The 6,856-nt window shown below is 39.5% G+C and overlaps 1 pseudogene; it reads right to left on the bottom strand.

The window, feature by feature from the left end:
* Positions 1 to 1,023: 1,023 nt before the first annotated feature.
* On the bottom strand, positions 1,024 to 1,341 carry LOC105525806 (annotated as a pseudogene).
* Between the last annotated feature and the right edge of the window lie 5,515 nt (positions 1,342 to 6,856).

The following is a 6,856-nucleotide window of genomic DNA, read 5'->3' as shown; positions in this document are numbered from 1 at the left end:
ACCACATCTTTGGCAACACTTGAAGTTCTCAGTCTTTTAAATTTTTACCATTCTAGTAAAATATAATGGTATCTCATTGTCTTTTTAATTTGCCTTCCCTTAATGATGAATGAGATTGACCACCTTTTCATGTTTATAGCATTTTCAGTATTCTCTTTTATGAATATTTAAGTATTTTGCCAATTAAAAATAGGTTATACTTTATTATTGATTTATAAAACTTCCTTACATATTCATAGCCATTTGTTAGTTATATGTGCTATAATAAATGTCTTCTCTCACTTTTGTTTTTTTGAGACCGAGTCTTGCACTGTTGCCTGTGCTGGAGTGTAGTGGCGCGATCTTGGCTTACTGCAACCTCTGCCTCCCAGGTTCAAGTGATTCTCCTGCCTCAGCCTCCCGAGTAGCTGGGATTACAGGTGCCCACCACCATGCCCAGCTAATTTTTCTATTTTTTTTTCAGTAGAGACAGTTTCACTATGTTGGCCAGACTGGTCTCCAATGCCTGACGTAGTGATCCACCTGCCTCGGACTCCCAAAGTGCTGGGATTACAGGCGTGAGGCACTGCACCTATCTAGCCCTTCTCTCACTTTTTTATCGACATATGTTTGTACATTTCTATGGGGTACGTGTAGTATTTTGTTATATGCATAGAATGCATAATGATCAAATCAGGTTGTTTGAATACCCATCACTTCAAGTATTTATTATTTTTATGTGTTGGAAACACTTGCAGTCCCCTCTTATCTATTTTGAAATATACAATATATTGCTGTCAACTCTAGTCATCCTACTCTGCCATCAAACATTGTAACTTATTTTTTTTTCTGTTTAACTGTATGTTTATACCCATTATACATATCCCCATCTCCCTTACCTTCCACCATGATCATGAGGCCTCCTCAGCCACGTGGAACTGCGAGTTCAATTAAACCTTTCTTTTGTAAATTGCCCAGTCTCAGATATGTCTTTATCATCAGTGTGAAAACGGACTAATACAGTAATAAAACAAAAGATGACACTTAGAACTGGATCACTTGGCCCTTTCTCTTCTTATTTCCTCCCAGTTCAAAACGCTTGCATATTTTAATAGCCAGCATTCTCTTAGATCTGCAGTTGGGTTCCATACACTCAAGCCTTAGCATAATCTTTGTAGTTTTAGCCTTTTTCCAGAAAATTGACTTAGTCTGCCCACCACAGCCACTCTGCTTCCTGTTAGAATGCCACTTTCCCAGGGCCTACAGAGAATCCTTGCCCTTCTTGTACTGTGTTACTTTATGGGGTTGGTACTTGCCCCACTTCTTATAGAAAGTCCGGTGGGTTTTAGGAACATTCACCATGTTTGCGTGAGTGCTATTGGCATGGAAAGGATCCCTATATATTTTCTTTATCTTACTTTATTCAGCATCTAAGACCTTCGCATGTTGTAAAAAGTGGTCTCTTTCCCAATATCAGTGGAACTGAGAAATGTATTAGAATCTGACATGGGAGGATCCACGTTTTCCTGCAGAGAACTGAGCCAGGAGGAGGCAAGCAGAGCAAGCACAGAACCCTGCAGCAGTATTTATAATCAAGGGATAATCAAGGTCTGCAGCAGAGGTGGATGGACTCAATTATTCTTTCCCAGATTATGCCATCAGTATCTATACCTTCGAATCATACTACTATTGAAAGAGAACTGATATTGAGGGCTTATAGGCAACCTGCTCTGAGCTTAGCAAGAAAATTACAATCCTATGAAGAAAGTAGTTTTATTATCCCACTTTAGAGGTAAGGGACCTGAAAGTAAAGAGACTGACAACTTACCCAAGGGCATAGAACTAGTAAAGGTTGATCCAGTGTTTGTATCCCTTTTTTCTGATTCCAGAGTCCGTGTAAACAAATATACTACATATGTCCTTCTTCCTCACGTCTCAGTGGTGAACTCAGATCTCAGCCTTGGGGGCAGTTTTTGGTCATCTCAGTATCACATCTTTAAACCAATGCTTCTTAGTCTTTATTGTGCACATGAATCACTTGGGGATCTTTAAATGCAGATTCTGTTTGGGGTGAGGCCCAAGGATCTGTGTTCTAAAACGCTCCCTGGCAATGCTATTGCTGCTGCTGCTGCTGACACAGGCCCAGGCTTTGAGAAAACAGCAAGAGTTTAACCCATCTGTAGTCTGTGAAGTTGAGCTGCGAAGTCCAGTAGGTCACATCTACACCTGCTTGCCTTGATTGGCTGAGTAATTCCAGCTGCTGTGCATTCCCCTTCAGGGGTCACTTGCTTAATGAAAGAGCTACATAGGCTGTTTCATCAATTTGCCCACAGTAAATGGTATTACAAAAAAGAATTTCTATGTCTCTCTCTCTGATTTTCTTTATGCTCTGGAGAAGGCTGTGAAATAGGTAATTTATGCCAGCAGTTACAGATTACACATTTATTTAGCTAACTGACCACAATAATAAGACCCTACAGGGGGCCAGATGGGGTTTCATGGTCTTTACAATGCTCAAAATCTGTCCAAATGTAACAATTATGTAGGTTTCAATGGTCCCCTTATGCAATCCCAGGTAAAAAAAAAAATCAATCCTTATGATATAAAATGTGAATCTGGCTAGGGACCTAATGGTGTCCTCTCCAAAGACTTTGTAGCTCCTTTGGATTTGATTTCCAGACACACAGGAGAAAGCAGAACTGTGTAATTAATTCAATAGTCTACACATGTCTAAGAGGCTGTACTGCCTCTGATTACCTCTTTCATCCTGTGTGGGACTCAGGGTGAAGGCAAGATTGTCTCCTTGGCTGTTTCTGCTGTGAATTTCTTCTCTGATAATCCCTAACAGCATGCATTTTGTACAGAAAAGGTATGGGGCAAGAAATGAAACTATGGGAGAGTTAGTTAATCCTTGGGATATAGCAATCCTCTATGATCTCTCCAGGCAATGTTCTAGAGGGGATGCAGCTGGACAGATGGCACCTGTAATGTCTTTTCTTTCAACAAATGGGACAAAAACAAAAACAAACTAAAAAAGAAAAATAAAAAGACCTTTGTCTGGAGTGGAGTCCAGAGATGGGGCACTTTGGGTTTCTCTGTTAGGTTTATAAAATTTGGGGAGGTTATCTTTCTGATGAAAAATACAAAACTACTTTGATGCGCTTGTGCGTGAGGAGGGGATGATAATTATTAAACCCAATTAGCTCTTCAGCCAATTCACTTCTGCCTGTATTGTTGCTCACTGATTTATCTCCAGCTTCCGGGCCTTCTTCTTTTATTACCCTTCGCCCACTCCCTATGTCAGCTGAATATAATTTCTTTGCTTGTTGTGTCATTTCATAACTCCTTGTCTTCTTCAGTGACTTTTCAGGACATCGTCTGAACTCCAAGGATGGCTTTCTGAGGCTTCCTGTGGCTCCAGAAACATTCTGGAAACTTGAATTGTTTCAGGCAAGCTTCATTACCTTTTTATCATGAACTTCCTCATCTGCAAATTTTTTTTTCTCTTTTCTTTTTTCCTGTTTCTTCCACAAGCCTAGGAATCAAGGGAGAAATATGTCATTTACTCATAAACATATTTAACTTGGTGAGTTCAGTTATTCTTGCATCCAACACGGTGTGTCCCATCTCCATCTTCTCCATTTCCCTGCCACATTAGTTACTATGTATGTATGTGGTCTACATAGGTGAAAAGCACAATCCCAGGCACTTTATATGCATATCTTATTTAATATCAGATTTAAGGAACTGTTATTTATGCTCATTATCTTTTACATTTCTCCTTGAGATCCTAAATTATATTTTTTTGTTATATCCAGGAATGGGATTGTTGTGTTCTAGAGTTTGAGCATTCTCAGTTCCACTCAATAGTGCCAGATTTTTTTTCTCAGAAGAGGGTACCAATTTATATTCCCACTAAGAGTGCAGAAGATACCACATTTCTTTACAACTCTAACAATATTGGATATTTCAGTTGCTCAAATCTTTGCCAATCTGTAAAGGTATAAATTGACATCTTTTTTAAAGTGTTAGTTTATTGCTTTTACTTTCTGATCCTTTTTCAACTCCTTATTGAAATAGGAACATACAGAAAAGTATACATGTGTACATCTCAATACATTTTTACAAATAGAACACAGTGTGTAACTGTCATGTCAAAACTCTGTTGACTCTAATGGGATGGCACCAGGTTCAAGAGGCCAAATAAGAGACCCAGACCCAGAGAATGAGACATGGGGTGTTATCAGGAGCTTTTTTTTTTTTTTTTTCTTTTTTTGAGACTGAGTCTTGCTCTGTCGCCCAGGCTGGAGTGCAGTGGTGTGATCTCGGCTCACTGCAAGCTCCTCCTCCCAGGTTCACGCCATTCTCCTGCCTCAGACTCCCGAGTAGCTGGGACTACAGACACCTGACACCACGCCCGGCTAATTTTTTGTATTTTTAGTAGAGACAGAGTTTCATCATGTTAGCCAGGATAGCCTCGATCTCCTGACCTTGTGATCTGCCCACCTTGGACTCCCAAACTGCTGGATTACAGACGTGAGCCACTGCACCCGGCCAAGAGCTTCTATACAGGGGAGAGAGTCCAGTGGTGGTGGGCTGGGCAGAAGAACTGCAACCACTTTCAGAAAGCATTCAGTTTACACAAAATTTTCGCTTAACACTCTCCCCCTAACAACCCTCACCTGGCAATCTTCGTTTAACCCGTAACAAAGGGCCTTGATCTCTAGTATGGCGTGTTTCCAGGGGCTGGGCCAGGGACACAGATGGTCCTCTCAGATAAGGAATGGATCTCCGGGTTGGCTACTCCTGGATTCCTTAGCTCCAAAATCTGAACATTCAGGTGCCTATGCCATACAGTATCATTCTTAGGGTATGCGCAGATTATCACTGTCAGGTGCATCTACCATACAGTAACCAATCCAGATCAATACAGTTTTGCATTTCTCTGATTGCTGCTAACCAATGTTGAATCTCCTGATAATAATTAACCATTTGAAACCCCCTCATTTCATATCTTTTGACCATTGTTCTACTGGGCTGCTTCTTTTCAACTTCCTACTGCACAAAACATTCTTTTACATTCTAGAACTTATTTATGTTAGATGTTATACATGTCACCTATCTTGGGTGTTTAGGAGTTTTAATAAATATTAGGGCTGTAATAGATGCGGAATAGAAGACATCAGGTTTCAAAAATCATGCGTACTCACAGAAAGCCAAGGACCTGGTTTTTAAAGCAGAAAACTTTTTCACCCATCACAGTAAAGAAAAATGCAAACTCCAGCCAGTGAACAGAGATTATATAGTGGCTTATTTGGTCTTAAAAGTAAAATAGAACACTTCTATGGACTTTTTCAGAAAAGCCATAGGGAAAAAAATATATATATATATCCAAATCCAAACACAAACACAAACTTCAGCTGATCCAATTGAACATCTGTTGGTATTGCTGTTTCTTTTCATGAAATAAAGTCTTCTGCTTGGCGAATATAATTGCTTTACTTTAATCCTGTTGCTTTGCCTTCTCTTCACTCAGGGGTCTTTGATTGACAGCTTGATGGGTTTTCTTCAAATTAGATTCAAGTGAGTCCACTAAATTAACTGAAAGGGCTATGCATTTTAGACCACCTGTTCCTCAGCTGTCTCAGAGCTACAAGCATGTCAGATAGTTGACTGAGCTTAATTTACCTCATTTCTTAAAACAAGCAATCAATCAAATTTGTAGAATATAAAAGGAAAACACAGCATAATTGGAAACTGAGTGAAGACAAACCTCTGGAATTCCAGTGGAACTTTTCCTCTGATGCTTACTGTCAGGTATCAACAAATGAAAATTATTATTTCCAAGGAAGACTGTGAACAGCTAAAACTTACCAGAAACACCTCTCCCTAAGAATGGAAAATACCTTCAGCAGGCTCCAACAATCAATGCTTGAGGAGTACTTCGGCATTTCTATCATATGCATACACAAAGGACTGTGGGGGATAAATGCAGACTATCCCAGGGAGGAAGGAGATGTTGCAGTTGTTGGAGAATAAAAACAATTTATGCTATTAAGGTCTGTATAGGTCCTCCAGTGGATTCCCACACCTTTAAGACACAGCCTTAGAGACAGGCACACCTGTGACACAGGGTCCATGAAGAGAAGGGAATTGAGACAATTAGATAAACTGCAAGGGAAAGAACAAAATTTAAAGGGGAACTTCATACCTGAGGTTACTAATGTTCCAATTTCCTGACACTGCAAGAAGTCGGCAATGTTCCAGATAATAGTTTAGAAAAGGAAATGAAGGTTTACATGAGTTTCTTCCCTCTCTCATATATCTTAATTCCATAGAGGCAAAATTAAGCTCTTACAGGGAATATCAGATGGAACATTACTGGCAAAAAATGAGTGCTTGTTGAATAAATAAAGATATTTAAAAAGTAAACCTAAATACACAATCTACAGAGTCAAAAGATCTGTCTTATTGATAGGCATGTTAATAGGCTGAAACTAAAAGGTTTCTTCTGTCTACTTTCATTGTCTTAGATACCACTTATTGTTTTCTATGACTTTTAACGAACCCTAGTAGTGAAACTTGAAAAAATAAATTTGCATATGATAATTACTTTATAGGCAGAGAATTACCTTGTTTTCTGAATTTGGAATGTGGAGCCCAGCTGGCACTGTGATAATCTTTGTGTTATCTCTTTGGACTCTTCAAATTGGAAAGTCCTGAAATGATTGTGTGGAAGTAATATAACATCCACGGCCCTTAAGGACAGATTCTGTTATTACGGTCTGTGTAGGTCCTCCAGTCAACTCCCAGACCTTTAAGATACACAGTCACACCTGTTCCAGTGAGAGAATCCAGGTATCACCTACTGAAGGAG

This window comes from Colobus angolensis, unplaced genomic scaffold (assembly GCF_000951035.1).
Source record: "Colobus angolensis palliatus isolate OR3802 unplaced genomic scaffold, Cang.pa_1.0 Scaffold56, whole genome shotgun sequence".
Lineage (NCBI taxonomy): Eukaryota > Metazoa > Chordata > Mammalia > Primates > Cercopithecidae > Colobus > Colobus angolensis.
This window is presented reverse-complemented; position numbering and strand designations above follow the sequence as displayed.